We start from the raw sequence: 18,438 nt of genomic DNA, 5'->3' as shown, positions 1-18,438 counted from the left end.
CCCCCTTCTGAAACCCGCATGTACAAAAAAACTGCTTGGTCTGTGGCTCGTGACCCCTTACTGAAATAAAGGTGGATACTTTGAGCCCCCCCTGGGAGGACTCCATTCCACATTCTGAAACCCCATATGTGGACACAAACACAAACTTTGAGACCTGGCAGTTCTCTGTTTCACCTCCTGAAACCCACCCCACATGTGGAGATATTAGGCATTAGCAGCAACTTGCAAGGACACACACACACACACACACACACACACACACACACACACACACACACACACACACACACACACACACACACACACACACACACACACACCTTTTATGAGTATAGATTATCACATTCATTAACTGGTCTAAAATGTCTGATGCTTCATTACAACAAATGTTATTTCCAGCCTTCTCACTGCCTCATAATTAATGTCTATAAACTAATTGTGAAGGATCATTGGGAATAAAGGCAACATTGATATTCGAACTAAGCTTCTTATTGAAAGATTTTGTGATATGTGTTTTTAGAGCTGGCAGGATGGCCAAGAGGTACACACACTCACTTCGAAGCTGTCTATCCTGGGTTGAAATCTCAGCCCAGCTATTAACTGTCATCCTGGTGTTTCACAGGCAGAGTGATTCATCAATGTGTGTGCTGTCCCTCAGATGGATGTTAAACTTGGCGTCCCATCTGCTGACATTAGTTGGTGGATGTTGAAGATGTCCTTTGTGAAAAGTAGGTGAGCTATCACAGACACCATGGCCAAATTCCTGCCTTGACATCTTGAGTCGGAGCGGTGATCCGACGAGAATTGTAGCCCAGTACCTGCCCGGCAGCACCAACACTCTGCATATGATAGAGTGATGATGATGATGATGATGATAATGATTTTCCTTCTTATTTGCTTTCCCACTTGTATAAATCTTATAATCAAGTGAGTTCAGCAAATCAATATATATATATATATATATATATATATATATATATATATATATATATATATATATATATATATATATATATATATATATACAAACTCAGTCATCCTCATTTCTTTCACCAGAAGAAACAGTAATCTGGGAGTGAATTTAATATTTGGTCAAACATAACTAAACAACATCAATTCATCATTAATTATCAATACCTTTTGATTAACAAGATGGAACTGCACAGATTGAAATGTTGGGATGAGACCAGCTACACTTTTTGAATTTATTTAATTTCATTATTTATAATAGCCTCAATAATAAAATTTGGAGGTTTATTTACCTTTTCTAGTTCTTGAAATTATTGTTCATCATCAGATTCCAATTATCCTGTTTCTCCTAATTCTTGCTCTGTCGTTTGATTGAAGTCTTTTAGTAGTTCAGGTTTTTTAGGTGTTAATACTTTTGAGAGGGAATATTCTTGTGGAGATTCTATAGCAGGTAGCTGAACAAGCATCTCTAAGTCAGACTGTTGAGGTGTGCTTTTTAAATGGGGTTTAAAAATTTTTCTCTTGTTTTTGTTCATCCACTTCTTCACCCATTAGTTTTTGTTTCTGTTTCTTCTTTTTGTGTTCTTTTTTTGTTTTACAACTTTTGAAACTAACCTCTGATGTTCCTCAAATCTTCTTGCTTGTTTTTGTGCATCTATTTCACAATTGTATTCATTTAATGAAAAAATCTTTTAATATATCTTATTCGTTGAGCATAACTATCATGTATTTATATTTTCAAGTCGTGTGTTTCATATGATTTTCAAATTCCATTTTACTACATATTGTTCAACAGTTATCTTTACAAAAGTTATTTATATCCATAGAATTTAACCTGAATAAAATAAATGTATTCGCATTATTTCTTATTGAATGACGAGGGAGTTGAAAGTACGATTGTGATAGATAAATACAATTGCAAGAGGAATTCCTCACACTGGTATTCATAACTGATAGTTCTTGTTTTGTCATTAACATAATCATAAAAGATAATAAGGTTATTTTTTATGTATCCAAATGTTGGGGTTCAGTTGTATCATTCACAGTATCATTGAGAATACTTGTACAAGTAATGGGTGTTGGGTTATTTTTACATTTTTGAGTGTGAGAGAATAGCTGTATAAGGGTGGTCCAAAATCATAAGGGAAAAATTTGAATATTCTTGGGGCATGTTGATTATTTTGTTCCACCTGACTAGAAAATACTCCTGGCCAAATTTGCCACAGTTCCAAAAATATTTAGGGGTCCATCAAGAGGAAGGAAGTTGTTACATCCAGTGGGAGAGAAGAAGACATCAGTGGGAGAGAGGGAGACGTCAGTTGAGCTTTCGGTTCGCTGTCGGTCGGTGTTAAAAGTACTCTTTTATTTTTCTTTTTTATCTCTAATTTTTTTCTTCTTCTTTTTGATTCCCAGAGTGAGTGAGTATGGCGTGTTCTACACGGAAAAGCACGGAACTGTTCCTCTTGGATCAACCATTGGAGAAATTCACCGACCGCCAGTTGCCCACTGTCCACTGAGAACATTTTATGCTCTTTCCTTTCATTTTTCCTATTAGTATTGTGACATTATAATGAATCCGTTGAGAGACTTTAATGGACCCCTAAACCACCTCCAAATCTGCTAATTTTTTTGTTTCTTTGCGTTTTTCAACGTCAGGAACGATTTGGCAAACATGCCTGCGAGAAATTCGAACTTTCATTTTTTGGACCACCCTAAGCTGTATAATATCTTTAATATTGAAATCATTAGCCTGTTCCTTGCTCAGTGGGAGACAGGTTTTTGCAATCACGTGTCTGTGTCTGTGTCTGTGTGTGTGTCTGTGTGCTGTAACGTTTTTACCATTTGAGCTTTTGTCATCAAATTTTCAACAAGGCTTCATTTTGAGAATATGGAGAGACAAATTAATAGTTTTCTTTGAAGGTCAAACAACAGTGTCACCTAAAATTATCATTTTTCATTTTTATTTGCTCACCCAGACTTTTGTCCAGTGAGCTTATGCGATCGAGCAGTATCCGTCGGTGCATCAGGCAATGAATGAATGAGTTAGTCTGCAAACACGTCAGTCGTTATCGCTTGAACTAAACACATAGTTTTGATGAAACTTTGCCACACGCTTCATATCTGATGCCGAACAAAGGTATATTGACCGCATCAAAATCTGCACTCATTGAAGGGGTCTATGGGGGGGGGGGGTTTGACCCCCCCAAAATAAGTATTTGCTCTCTTCTCTGAAACTACACACCAGCTTTTGATGAAACTTAACCACAACCTTCATCACCCATGATGTACCAAATTTTATCGACTGCATCAAAATTTGCACTCATGAGAGAGGTCTATAGGGGAGGTTTGACCCTCCCCCCCCCCCAAAATAGGTATTTGCTCTCTTCTCCGAAACTACACACATGATTTTGATGAAACTTAACCACAACCGTCATCACCCATGATGTACCAAGGTTTGGTCATGGCATTCAAAAAATCAGGGTGTAAGGAGACCTGTGGGGGGGGGGGGGGTTTGAGTGATTGTTGCTCCTGATCCAGGTGAGCTTCAGGAGATGTGGTCCTATTTTTATTTTCTCTAAACAATTGCCCCTGATAGAGTTTGGACTGTAAAAGTGTATTGTTTTTTCAACAAAAGAAGTGGACCTTTGCCTTGTGTTTTTACTTCTTTTACACAATAATTTGTAAATGTTTTGTAAGAATAAATTTGAGACACAAAATTACATCATGGAAATGGGCAATATCTCAAAAACTATCGCTCAGACAGCATTAATTTGCACTACTGTAAACATTATGTCAATACTACCTGACCTAAAATGTGTATTCCAAATCCATCTCTTATTTATACCCTGATCCATCCTTCACTCACTTTTTGACAACCAGCAAGGTGAGCTGCAGTAACATTGGTAATCTATTTATTTATTTTCATTCATACCTCATTTATAAGTTATTTTACATCTTGTTCTAATCTTTTCAACACACACACACACATTAAACAGGGTTTTATAAGTTTCCATCTGGATTTCCCACCATGGTCAGGTCATATAATTGTTTGTTTTTGATGTATTTCTTCTTCAATATCAGGAGAATAATTTCTGTTGTAATATTTTTTTCTCAAAAAAACATAGAGAAACTATATGGACCAAGTAAAACATTTGTAATTTACAGATGGATAAATAGAAGATAAATAGATAGAAGATAAATTCTTTCACCACATAATTTCCTCTGTAAATTAATTTTATTATATTGATCACCTGCAGATGATTTGATATTTTAACAGAAACTGGATGGAATACGTTTTGATATTATTTTGTGTCTGATTTGTTTGCATTAGGAGAACAAGTTAGTATTTTTTTTTTTTTGAAAATGCATTCAAAATAAGCATATATTACAAAAGGATGCTCAATCAATTTTTTTATAAAGATCAAATTTAATAGTTGTTTCTTCAGGAGGCATTTGAAGTCTACTTTCTTATTCAGGCAGTGTTGCTCTAATCTGGGTTTATCATGAAATTAGTTTCACTATGTTCTACAAAAAAAAAACATTCCCATCCCTTTTAAATCTTTGGGAACTAGCTAATCTTGATATATTATATGTTAATGTTAGTATAATGATTAACAGAAGCATGGTGAAAATAAAGGTCAATGTAAGTTTTTTTTATTATTATTATTATTTTTTTTTCTTCTTTAAAACTTTTTTGTATCTCTTCATTCACTGACTTAATTCTTATTGGTTAGTCTGTAAACATTCAGGATAAATTGCTTTTGTTCTTCAAACTTTTGAACATCTTTTATTTCTACTGGGTATTCAACACTTCAAATTTTAGTTATTCTCATCACTTTATATGTACTGACTCTAACTGGTTTGCAATTAGCAGGGTAAAGATGAGCTTAGATGGACCAAGTAAAACATTTAGTGTGGGGTCATATGTTGAAAAATCTGAGTTCGCATTTTTGGTCTGCCAACTGTTGTTTATAAACATTTTTGTATCCTTTAGAGATCGCTAAAGGATATGAATGATGGGAAGTTTTCGTTTTCAGTTTTATGCCTTTTTTAACGAAACAATGCATAACCGTCAAAAACATTAAAAAATGTGTATTTTCTATCAGTGTTTTGTTTAAGAAGTAAAGTGTATCATGTGACATATCAAAACGATTGGAATGATGAGCTTTAACAATTTATGACACTTTTCAGTTATTATAGTAACAACAAAATAAATATTTGGACAAATTTGCAAAAAATAGGCAAAATATTCTACTTTATGAAACCAGTGATATACCCAATTATAGCGTAAAATATAGACATGCAAATAGAATATTTTATTCTTTGACAAATAAATCCATGATGTCATTTGTTTAGATGCATTTAGATCGACATTAGTCAACCAGCAGAGCTTATATACACATATATCATTGCCATGAATGCATCATCTGCCCATCCATCCATCAATCGACCATCATTATAAACAAATTAGAAAAAACTAATTCTGAAACAATTTGTGTAGAATCCATTGTTTTTCAGGTAATGCAGAATTGCTAGTGGAGATGTTGACAAACTAAATGAACAAATACAATTATTTATATATGATATTATTTCTTCAGAGAAGCTGAGAAACTTTGATATAATAGAATGTATTATTAACTGCATGGGCAGTGGTGGTTCCTCACATGAATATGTTTGTGTGTTTTAGGAAAATGGCAGAGCCACCAAGAAAGCAGCAGAAATGTGAACCTATTGATTATAAACTGTGGATTAGGTGCCAAAATGCAACTGGAGATCTGGTAACAAACCCTGAAGATGAGTCTTATGAAACCCTTCTTGACCATAGACAGAAATGGGCCAGTTACCAAGATCCAGAATGTCTATCAATCAGCAACAGACTAGGTAGTGTTACAGCAGAACAGCTGAAACAATGGGGTGCTTCATGGCACAGAAACTGCTGCAGAGACACAGTCAGTTCAAAAATGTTGGATGGTGCAAAAAAAAGGTATGACAAAAGTGTGGCACTAGGTGATGCAAGCCTAATCACAAAGCGTAACAAAGGAGGACGGCCATTAAAAATCAGACTGCAGATAAACCTAAAGGAGCTACATGTACAAGTGAGGGACAGTCTTCCAGCTCAGAACGATTTACAAGATCATCTGCAAAATCCTATGACAAGGAACTATGCTTCTTTTGTGATAAGGATGATACCAAGACTTTGCAAGAAGTCATGGACTTAGGGTGGCTGGTTCATGGTTTCAGCGCCCACAAGCTCATCGCTGGACTTGGTATTCCAACGCTGGTGGTGTGGCAAAGGAGATTGACCATGTCCTCATTGACGGTCGTTGGAGGATGATCCAGAACTGCAGGGTCTACCGGAGTGCTCAGTTCCTCAATACTGACCACAGGCTTGTTGAAGCAACTCTAAAGCTGCACCTTAAATCCTGGAGAATGGTACCATCCCAGCCTAGGCTGGATGTTGCCAAGCTCAGGGATGAGAGAGTAGCTGAGGAGTTTGCGAACAGGCTGAGTGGACACTTGGGGGGGTCTGGGTGCTTTGGGGGGTCCTGAAGAGTTGTGGAGCGCCTTCAAGACCACCGTCCTTGATGTGCCGGTGGATGCCTTGGAGCTCACCGCAGGGCAAAGAAGAATTTTGTCTCTCAAGGGACACTGGATACCATTGACCAGAGTCGCAGGGCCAGGCTGAATGGCAGAGCTGAGCTGTTCAAGGAGCTGAGGCGTAAAACTGTACGTGCACTGAGGGTGGACAAGGAGGCCTATGTGCGAGGAATCTGTGAGGGGGTAGAGCATCACCTGTGGACAGGTGATGCTCGTCCCGCTTACAGGGGAATTCGCGCATTACGTTCATCCAAGCCCATCCCTCGGAGCACTGCAGTTCGAGCAGAGAGTGGTAAGCTCTTGACAGAGGAGTCTGAAGTGAAGGCCCGCTGGGCCGGTTACTTTGAGCGGTTGTACCAGGCTGATCCCCCAGCTGTCGAGTTGGACGTCAAGGGTGTTACAATCCCTGTTGCTGACCCTCGAATCAACTGTGGTCCACCTTCGCTTGTGGAAACACGGGCTGCGGTGAACCAGTTGAAACGGGGCAAAGCTCCAGGGATCTGTGGCATCCATGCCGAACTTCTCAAGGCTGGTGGAAATGCTGCACTCGTGTCGTTGCATGCAGTTTTGTGCTCTGCCTGGAACACAGGCATAATCCCAACTGACTGGAAGAGGGGCCTTGTTGTTCCTCTCTGGAAAGGGAAGGGTGATCGCCAAGACTGCAACAACTACCGAGGGGTGACGCTGCTCTCAGTGCCGGGCAAGGTCTTTGCTCGGATAATTCTTGATAGGGTTCGCCACCATCTGCTTGAGCACCAGCGTCCAGAGCAGTCAGGCTTTACATCATAGAGGTCAACGATTGACCGTATCCTTGCACTTCGTGTCCTCATCGAACGCAGATGAGAGTTTCGGCAGGGGCTGCTTGCAGCCTATGTTGATCTCTGTAAAGCGTTCGATTCAGTGAATCGGGATGTCCTCTGGAGGATTCTTGGTCTTCGTGGGGTGCCACCAAAACTGATCGATCTGATGTCTGAACTCTACTCTGGTACTGAGAGTGCTGTGAAGTGTGGTGGTACCATCTCTGACTTATTTCCAGTTGTTACTGGAGTTCGTCAGGGATGTGTACTTGCCCCCACACTTTTCAGCACTTGTATGGACTGGATTTTAGGGAGGATGTCGGAGAGATCAAGTTGCGGTGCATCGTTTGGCAATGTCAAGATCTCGGACCTTGATTTTGCAGATGATGCAGTCATCTTTGCGGAGACTTTAGACATCCTCTTGGGGGCCCTCGAGGTGCTGAATGAGGAGTCAGAGCCGTTGGGATTACGCGTTTCTTGGGTCAAAACTAAGATCCAGGCTTTCAATGACATCTTGGATGCTGCTGTCCTGTCTGTTTCTGTTTGTGGTGAGGATGCTGAGGTCGTGGAGAGATTCACTTACCTTGGCAGTGATATTCATGTCTCTGCCGGCTGTGAGTCAGAGGTCAATAGACGTCTGGGTCGGGCCTGGGGAGTCATGGATTCACTGGATCATGGGATGTGACGCTGCCGGTACCTGTGCGGGAGGACGAAAGTCCGAGTCTTCAGGTCCTTGGTACTTCCAGTCTTGCTCTATGGGTGCGAGACTTGGACTCTGACCAAGGATCTGAGACGGAGACTTAATTCCTTTGGTACCTGAGCTCTTCGGAGAATCCTTGGCTATCGCTGGTCGGATTTTGTGTCCAACGAGCGGTTGCTGAGAGAGACTCGGATGAGATTTGTTACCTGCATAGTCCGTGAGCGTCAGTTGCGGCTATATGGACATGTGGCTCGTTTTCCTGACGCTGATCCTGCTCACCAGATTCTCTCAGCGAGGGAGTCTCATGAGTGGAGGAGGCCAGTGGGCCGACCACGTGCCTCATGGTTGCAGCAGGTTGACCATCATCTCAAGGAGATGGGGATGGGCCTGGCATCTGCCTGGGGGATGGCCAGACGGAGGCCCCTGGAGTACCGGCGGAAAGTGGACGCAGCGATGCGCTGTTCTGGCACATGCTCCCATACCTGACCTGACCTGATGATACCAATGAGCAGCATGATGATGCATGTCCATAGAACATGAAAAAAGATAGAACATGAAACAGGGTACACGCGATCATCGGAAAGGATCTATCAAGGATTCACGGAGCTATGTGTGTATGGACTCAACACCTATCAGAACAGCTATGGACACATTCCTGAGCAGCTCTAAAACAAAGAGCAGTCTCACAGAGTATCTTTCAATGAAGGTACTTAACCATTTCACCGAAAGTGAAAAATCAGTCATTGTGTCTACTAAAAATGGTGTACACTCTACTCAGCAGCAACCTGTGATGCATCTGACCACAACCCAAGAGGAAGCAGACACAATCTTGATACTGCATGCTCTGGAAGCTGCAAAGTCTCGAGGTGTAATTCACATCCTCTCACCTGACACAGACGTGTTTATTCTTGCCTTACGTCGTTTTCCTGAACTTAGGCAGCAGACATGCATGATATTAGGAGCAGGAGAACACCAACATATAGTACCACTGAGGCCAATCTATGAAGCACTTGGGGAAGATCTGGCAGCAGCATTGCCTGGATTTCACCGTTTTACAGGCTGTGATACAACAGGAAAGTTTGCTGGGAAAGGAAAACTGACCTGCTGGAAAGTTATGCAGAAGGCTTCTCCAAACATGCTCACTTCCTTCAAAAACCTTGGCTCTACCATAACACCCACAAGAGAGACAGAAGCTGCCTCAGAAGAATTTGTTTGTCAGCTGTTCCAGCCACAGACCAAAAAAAGGATGTGGGACAGCTTTGTTGGGAGATGTTTAAGAGGTCACAGGCGGAGTCTGAAAGGTTACCACCAACTGCAGCTGTGTTAAAACAGCATACCTTATGTGCCCACTCTCAGGCCATGATTTGGTGTAATGACCGCAATCCACAACCCAACTTGCCACCACCAGAAAGGTATGGCTGGCGGATGGAGGACAATACCTATGTTCCAATCATAACCACTCTGAAACCAGCACCAGATGCTGTGATAGAGCTCACCAGATGTGGATGCGGAACTAATAAATGCATAGGGGGTAGATGTTCATGCAAAAAAGCTGGTCTCCCTTGCAGAGAGATGTGTACCTGTGAGGCATCACCTGAGAAATGCATGAACACAGAACCTGTCAATTTGATGATTGACAGTGATGATGAAACTGAAAGTGATGATGATGATGTTGACAACTGACTATAAAGTGTAAAACTGAAATTAACTTTGTGATTTACTATAAATAGAACCAGTTATGTGTATGTCATTCATGTTGACACTAAATGTTAGCAGCTAGATGTGTAGAATCTCTAATCCAGTAATTAATTAGTATGACCATATATTAGAGTGGAAGTAATTAGAGTAGAATGTGTAGTAAAGTAGGTAGGTATATAATGTGTAATACTAGTATATTGTTTAACACATTTCAACAAACTGCATGAATATATGCCCAAATATGAATTTTCTGTAATAATGACCTTGCTTTAAGACTGCATCGCTTCCTGAAAGTATTGTCATAAACAATGTAGATTAGAACCACCCACCCCTCTAGACTAATGGGAGAAGTGATTTTTAACAATGCATTCCCCCCCTCTGTGACCAACCAGCCACTCACCCACCCACCATAAGAAAGTACTGTTGCGAATTCGCGCCCGCCGGCGTGCGGACGGCCGTGTCACTCGAATCGCGACCGCGTCGCCCACCGGACCGACAATTCAGTCGTGACCCTCCGGGAACTATCGCCCGGAGCCAGTCACGGGTGGGCCTTTCGACCCACCACAATCGTGCCAATCGGCCACCCGCATAGAATAGGGTTGTTTGCCAAACTCGACCTACCTAAGTACCCACGCGGATGGTAAACCGGGCGATCGTACCTCGCCGCAGATCGACTCGGACAAGAACCGCTTAAGCGGTCTGTTCCGTGCTACAGTGATAAACGAGCGGTGTTATCGTCGGTCTCGTCGGTTCCGATTAATTAACGGGCGTATTAAGCCCACTACGAACCCTTTACGTGAAGCAGAATGGAGGGTCAACAAAGAAAAGACGAAGCGAAATGGGAAAACAGTTCACCCAATGCACATTTATTTCCCGGCACACGGAAAGCACATATATACAGCCAAACAGTCAAAACGCACATATAGCAATCAAAACAAAAGCAACAACGACGCAGAGTTACTACCGACTACGCACACACACGGCAACACTTATACAGTTCTACTTTACAGATGGCGTCAACACACATTTACTCAAAAGCAAAGGAAAGAAGCCACCCTCATAGACAAGGGGGCAGATAGGCCTGTAGGCCAATTGTGCGCGTGACCTGGAGGAGCGACCAGGCCCGCGAGACCGGGGGGGGTGGGGTCCTACCCGCGTCCTCGTGACGCGTTGGCGAACGAGCCGCAGATGTGGCCGCGTGGCTGTGCCCCGACTCCGTGCTCCTTGGCGGGTTTCGTTGGCACGACGTTTGGAGTGGGGTGGGAACGGGGCCCCCTTTTTGCACTATCTCAGCGCGGGAGAAAGGGGGAATTGTTGATGCTCTGGGGGAGGAGAATGGCTGGCTGGCTTGGGTCCCGCGACGAGCGATCCCTTACCGCGACCTCGTCGCCGACCGCCGTCCTTCTCGCCTCGGACCCGAGCTCCTTGGCCTCTCCCCACAACTCTCCTCAGCCAACTCCAGAACCCAACTCGAAGACACACCGATCACTTCGCCACCCGACTCCACTCACTTCGCCACCCGACTTGACTCAACTCTCCACCCGACTCGACTCTCTGCCACACCAATGACTTCACTCGCTCTCCACCCGACTCGACTCTTCCTGCCACCCGACTCGACTGACTCCCACCCGACTCGACTCACTCTCCCACCCGACTCGACTCTCTGCCACACCGATGACTCGACTCATTCTCCACCCGACTCGACTCGCTCTCCACCTGACTCGACTCCTATCTGCCCTGATTCGCCTTGCGCTCGCCGTTTTATAGGCCGGAAGGAGAAAACAATATGCAAATATCCGGATCAGGATGACCTCGGGGGCGGAGCCATGCTCGCCCATTGGTCGGAGGAAAGGGGGCTTGAATCTCCCCTGATCCTAGAATTTGCATATATCGATTTCACACAGACGCGCCTGGAGGCGGGGCCAAGCCGCTCCGCGCATGCTAATTGGACGGAGGGGAAGTGGGCGTGTAGCGTTCTTGATCCGAATTCTCCCTCTGAAAGGCCACTATTTGCGCTCACGGCTCGGTGCGTTCGGCACCAATTTGCCGAACGGGCCCGAGACAGCCCGACGCTCAGTGTTCACAGGTGGTGCGGGAATGGCCGTAGAAGGAGAGAGGTGAAGGTGGTGGAGGGTTTTCGGTGGTGGTTTGATGGTTATGGTGCCGTTTGGGAATGGCGGTGATGCGATGATGTGGGATTGAGTTGTGAAGGTAAAGGTCGTGGCTGTTGGCGTTGTTGTTGTTGTTGTTGTTGTCTGAGGGTTGGAGCGTGGTTGCAGTTGGTGACGATTGCTGGCATGGTGGTTGTGTGATGGCGGTTGAGACGTGGTTGGTTCAAAATAAAGATAGAACAGAAAAACGCCTAACTCAAAGGATCGCAGCCCAAATGAATCACATAAATTCCCTCTATACAATGGGTTTGGGCTAACGACACATGTACTTCGAGATATCTCACCTACGGGCCCTGAATGATGGTTTGCGAATTTCCACAGCCGTAACACAACCCCCTCCCCTTTTTCCAGACTCGTCCCGAGTCGTCAAATTTTCGTGTGCCATCATGTGTAGTTCTCCCCTCGTACGTTTTACCTACGGATCCCTGAGTGCGACATTCATGGTATTCGTGTCCCCAAAATAAATAACCTGAGGGCTGAGTAACTAACCAAACAAACCCACTCATACGGACGACTTAAATAAAATTGCCGGCGCTAGACATACATGCCGGGGGCGCACTCATATTTACAGTACAACTTAACCTTAACTTTCAAATTTTACACTAAACCATGGCCCAGGATCTATGGACTCTGCAAAGAGAAAAGCAGTTAGCAGGGAGCCAGGCTGCTCGCATGCAGTCTCTGGCTCATGCACTGCAGGTGGCAGGGAACGTGGCCGGCTGCTCACACGTAGTCCTAGGCCTCCCCCTTTTAAATGGGCGCAGCGAACAATAGCGCATTGGCTGCGCAAATGCAGTCTCCTTGTGCGGCTGCCTACAGGGCAGTCCCTGCAGCAGCGCGACGATCTGACACAGCAAACAACGTTGCACGGGCCGCCAATGCGGTCCCGTGATGCGGCTACCCACAGGGCAGTCCCTGCAGTACGCGCGACGATCTGACGCAGCAAACAACGTTGCACGGGCCACCAATGCGGTCCCGTGATGCGGCTGCCTACAGGTCAGTCCCTGCAGCTTGCAAACTGTTGCAACGATCCTGGCGCACATGGCAATGAACAAGGGGGGGGGGGGGTGGGGGCAAAGCGAAATTGAACGGGGGCAAAAAGTAGATGAGTGTAGTGGGCATGGCATGGCAAAGGCAGCAGGCAACCACAGCCTGCAGAACAAGGCCGTTCCAGTAAAAACAGCCGGCAGATTAACTGCCCGGCACAGGCCTTGAAGCACAGCAGCTGCAGACGATCCGGCCGGTACAAGCCTCGTAGCAAAACAACAGCTGCCGATGAAGTTGGCCGGCCTTTGCCTTGCAGTGCATTTTGATGGAGGGAGTGCGGTGGTGCTGGCCACTTGGAAGGTGGGCTCGGACCTGCCTACTGTCTCCCTCCCACCTATCGCCTTTGCCTGTCACTGTCTATACCCACTCCCTTAATTTGTAAAACCCAATTTAGCCCCAACTTATTTTTTTGTTGTTTTTATTTTTACTTCCCCACTATAAATCGTCCCCTAACCCCCTTTACTGTCCTTGTTCGGCTAACCTATCTCGTCACCTAGCCTACTCCCAACCCCTACGTTCCCTTCCCGGAGGGGAATGAGGGAGAGCTAGCGTCCTGTGTCGAGGCCCAACGAAGCCTCAAGATGGCCTCCTCAGACTTCAGCGATCTATAACACAAAGTGGGTCCAACGGCCCACAACGAGTGCGAGGGGATGGATGGTGCGGAGGGGTACATCTCCTAATCTACCCTAACCATTTAACTGTTAAACTACCCCGGGGCTTTCAACAAGCGCCTCTCACTTAAGCTATTGGTTCTAAAAACCCAGATTCCCGTCGCCTGAGTTGGTGTCCTCACAATTTCGGACCTCGCCCCCCAATTTTCTTCCCGTGCCCTCACACGGTCTTATGGCTGGGATGCGTGGCTCCCCTTGGCAGGCACGACCCTCTGCCGATTCTCCGACGATGGCACCCCTGGGCACTACACTGCCTCTGAGCCTACCAGCTCCCTAAACACCGGGGAGTGCCCTCCATGGCGACTCCCCTGAAACGCTCACGTGGCAGGCTGGCTTCCCGGGCCCCTTTCCGAGGGTCACCCATGCCCACAACACTCCCCACGCGGCTAATGGCGCTATGGGCCCCCGCACCATGCAGGCGCACCCATGCCCACTACGCTATCCCGGCCCCGAATGGGCCCTTGGCTTACTACGGCCGACTAGCCTGGTGCCCGGGGTACCCACTCAGCGATACTCACCTTTTGCAGCCACGCTCCCAGCCCGAAAAAACAGGGCTCCTGCACCCCTCCAAACGGGTATCGAGCCTACTTCCCCACCAACAACAAAATGACCTCCATTTTTGTTAATTTAACTAACCCAGCTAACTCACTCTACACTGACCCCAGGGTCCCTTGGGTGGGAGTCACTCCTCCCCCCAATCACTCATCGCACCATGCATTCCACATTCGCTCCATTCACACAGACCCGCTGGCCTCACTCACTCAACATGTCCCCAAACAACTCATCAACTCTTCAACACACACACCGCTGAACTCTGCCATCCTTCTAACTACCTCCCCTAACTAACTCGTGCTCCCACGTTGTCCCTTAAACTACAGCACGTTCCATTTAACACTACGTAGCTAAGCTACGTCCCCTCTACACATCCAAAGTCTGTCACTGTCCTCAAATGTCCCATTTTTCCAACCTAAAATCATTTCCCAACCTAAATCTCGACTAAAATCCTCGACCTAATCCATTCCACGGGCCCCATGAGGACTTACCCCTGCCCCATGGAGCCGGTCTAGCTGAGCTAACCCTTCCCCCTAGCTAGTGTCCTCCTGTGCCCTGACCAAGGGGATCATCCACCCCTTGCCCAGGAATCCTGTTCACCCGAAAGCGAGGCTTGCTTTTTTTTTATCGCGCAGCACCAGCGCGGCAACTCGCAACCTGCGCGGAAATTCACAGCCGCGCACCTGTGGCGTGACGTCATGGCAGCTGTTCTCGTCCCTCGTCCCTCATGGACGGTACCATCCGGCAGGGATTCACCCTCCTGCCGGATTACAACCACACATGCAGCCATGACGTCACCCGGCGCATTAAAAAACACAAGCCCCACGTCTCGAGGGGTTCCCCACGCAAACACATGTGCTCTGCCCGTTGGAGCTTCACACACATGCCCGCGTGGAGAACCCATCCGGTCCAAATCCGTTATCCTGCTTAACCTTTGTCAGTCCGTGGGATCGGCAAATCTACCGCTGGCGTTTCCGGACCGGGCTTCACTCCTTCAAGCGAGCACGTGGCGGCCTCATGCGTTGCACAGCACGGACCTCACGCTCGCTGCTGGGTAAACCCGGCGCGGTGCTCAAAACATCTACGGACGCTACCCGGCCCTCGTCTCTCTGTCGCCGTTGTCGTCGCCATTCAAACCACGCACACCTGCATGTCACGACACTCACACACCACTCCATCACATTCACACCGGGAGACGCGGCTGCGTGCTCCCGCATGCCGACCGACATCTCCCTCTCATACCGCTCTCTTACACACAGCGACCTTACACACACTGTCTCCATCACACTCGGCCCCTCACACACACCATACCACTCACACACGCGGGGGCACTCACCCGCGGTGCCTCATCTACACACGGCGTGCTGGGAAGCACGCACTTCAGCACACTCGCCACCACACCACTCACATGCGGGGTCGCTTCCACACACGGGGGCGCACTTACACCTTGCACCACACACACAGGGACAACCACACTGGGGATTTGTGCCACCCCAAGGATTTCCGGGGCCTCTATACCCCCCAAGCTCTCCGTGCACCCGTCTACAGCACCCGTCCCCTCAACCTCGCAAAGCACGACCGAACCCACCTGGTCGTGAGTCGCTTCAAGGGGGCATACTCCCTCCCCTCGTTCCTGGAGGAGGCCATCCAGCTGCCCGCACCGGGTCCCGAAACAGTCTGCCAGCCTCCTCTCCATTTCCTCCATTTTCCCCTTTATTACTTTGTTTACTTCCTCCCCTATCGTCTCTAACGATAGTTCCCCGACTTTCTCTCGTATTTGCTCCACTTCCCCTTGTACCTGTGTCACCACCTTATTTGTCTTGGATATCTTCTCCCCCGTTGTCCTAAACTGCTCTTCCGTCTCGCCCCGGTGTTTTTCTATCCGTTCCCCCAGTTCCTCTGTCTTTTCTCCGGCTTTCTGCTCCATTTCATTAATTACCTCCTCATGTCTCTTTCTACATTCCTCCCCCACTTCCTTTAATCCTTTCTGTGTCTCCGCTTTTACCTCCTTTCACAGGTTTTCAACTCTATCTGTCATTTCCCGATGTCATTTCTCACAGTCCTCCTTCACGGCTCCCAATCCCTCCTTTATTCTCCCTTGTTCTATTTTTAATTCCTGTATCGCTGTCGTGTTCTTCCCTCTTTCCTCCTTTATTTGGTCTTGTCCCTTTTTTACTTCTCCCAGTCCTCTTCCTACTTTGTCTATCTTTCCCACCACTGTCTTTATTTCGTTTGCCCTCTTGTTTGCTCTCTTCCATTGCGACCCCCACTCCTTTTACTTTTTCTTTCAACCCGGTCACCTCCGCTCGTATCGTGTCGACTTCCTTTTTCATTTCGTTTTTTAGTTCGTCCAAGCTTCCTTTTAGGCTCATTCCCATGTTCTGCATCTCACCCCGCATTTTTTTCATTTCTTCCTTCATGTTTGTTTCCATTCTCTTATCCATTTCGTTCATTTGTTGCGTATTTCCATCCATTTTGCTGTTTATGTTCGCATTCATTGCCGCCAGCATGGCGCATAGCTGGGCCATGTCAGGTGTGCTCGGCTGAGCCGATTCGGCCAGGATCGGGGGGTTTTGGTGGAGAGGGGGAGGGGAGGTGTCATACACCGCGGCCGCCGCCACGCCCATTTCAGGCTCTGGGTTCAGTTAGGGGGGAAATTGTTCCTGCATACCAATATCCTGCTTGGGATTTCCATCCTGGACCAAAGATTCAACACATTCTAAATCCATTTCTAATACCCCCGGCTCCCGCTCGCCTTGACACTCCATCTTATTTCTCGTAACGGGTTAATTTAGCTCGCTCATAATTTGGAGGGAATCGGGGGTCACTCCTCTCACCCCTGGACCGATTCCCGTGAATTTAGCTGGAGACAGGAGAGTTTGTTTTCCCACTCTCTGACACCAGTGTTGCGAATTCGCGCCCGCCGGCATGCGAACAGCCACGTGACTCGAATCGCGGCACGTCGCCCACCGGACGGACAATTCTGTCGTGACCCTCTCGGACTAACGCCGGGAGCTAGTCACGGGTGGGCCTTTTGGCCTCACCACGATCGTGCCAATTGGCCACCCGCGTGGGATAGGGTTGTTCGCCAAACTCGACCTACCTAAGTACCCACGCGGATGGTAAACCGGGCGATCGCACCTCGCCGCAGGTCGACTCCGGACACGGGCCGCTGAAGCGGTCCGTTCCGGACTCTCGGGATAACCGAGCGGTGTTGTCGTCGGCCTCGACGGTTCCGATTACTTATCGGGCGTATTAAGCCCCCTACGAACCCTTTACGTGAAGCAAGATGGAGATTCAACAAAGGGAAGGACGCAGCGAAACGGGGAACAAGTTCACACAAGCACTTTATTCACACGACACACGGAGAGCACACATATACAGCCAAACAGGATCAGAATGCACATAAAGCAAATGCAAGAAGAAAAACAATAAAGCAACGACGATGCAGAGCTACAACCGACTACGTGAACACACGGCAACGCTTATGCAGTTTTACTTCACAAGACACGGCGCCACAAGTTCCATACAAAAAAACCCCCGAAAAGAAATGGTGACTTCCCTTTTGGGCCGTCGAGCCCCTCTCCGACGTCCGTCGACGTGGTCCCGCCTGGAACCGACTCCGTGCTCTGGCATGGTAGGCGAGTCCTCTCCTGCGTGCCTCGCGCCTGCACGTGTTGGCCACTCGACGCCACAGACCGATTGTTCGGCGCTATCCCAGCGCGGATGGTGGGGGGGGGGGGAACGTGGATGCCCGAACTCGGGAGAGGGGAATGGCGGACGCTCCTTCCCGCCAGCGGGGTCTTGCAACTGCCCCACAAAAGACCAGGCCAGCGGCCACCAGGACGAGCGAGCCGGAAGACGAGAGCGAGAGCAACCACGAAGCAAGAATATCCACCGAGCAAGAGCATCCCCAAAACTGCTTCGCCCGTCTCCGACTTTTATATCCCGGAGCTCCGCCCTGTTGTTCCATCCCGTTCTTTGCTCCACCCCCCCTCGAGGCACTTCGAGAAAGGTCTCGAAGAGGGGCGTTCTTCCTCCCTGGCCGCGTCACACCGCGCATCCACCAATCGGGCGCCAGCTGCCCTCCCCTCGCTTCTCCTCCCTCGCACCAAGTGCGGAGAAGAATGGCGCGAAAAGTCACCAAGTCCATTGTTGGTTTTTGTTTGAACTAAAAGATAGAAAAAGAAAAACGACTGACTCAAAGCGTCGCAGCCCGAATGAATCACATTTAT

The sequence above is a fragment of the Eptatretus burgeri genome, chromosome 2 (genome assembly GCF_056783735.1).
Source record: "Eptatretus burgeri isolate ZD-2024b chromosome 2, Ebu_testis_v1, whole genome shotgun sequence".
Taxonomy (NCBI): domain Eukaryota; kingdom Metazoa; phylum Chordata; class Myxini; order Myxiniformes; family Myxinidae; genus Eptatretus; species Eptatretus burgeri.
The sequence above is the reverse complement of the archived record's forward strand: the minus strand, read 5'-3'. Positions refer to the sequence as shown.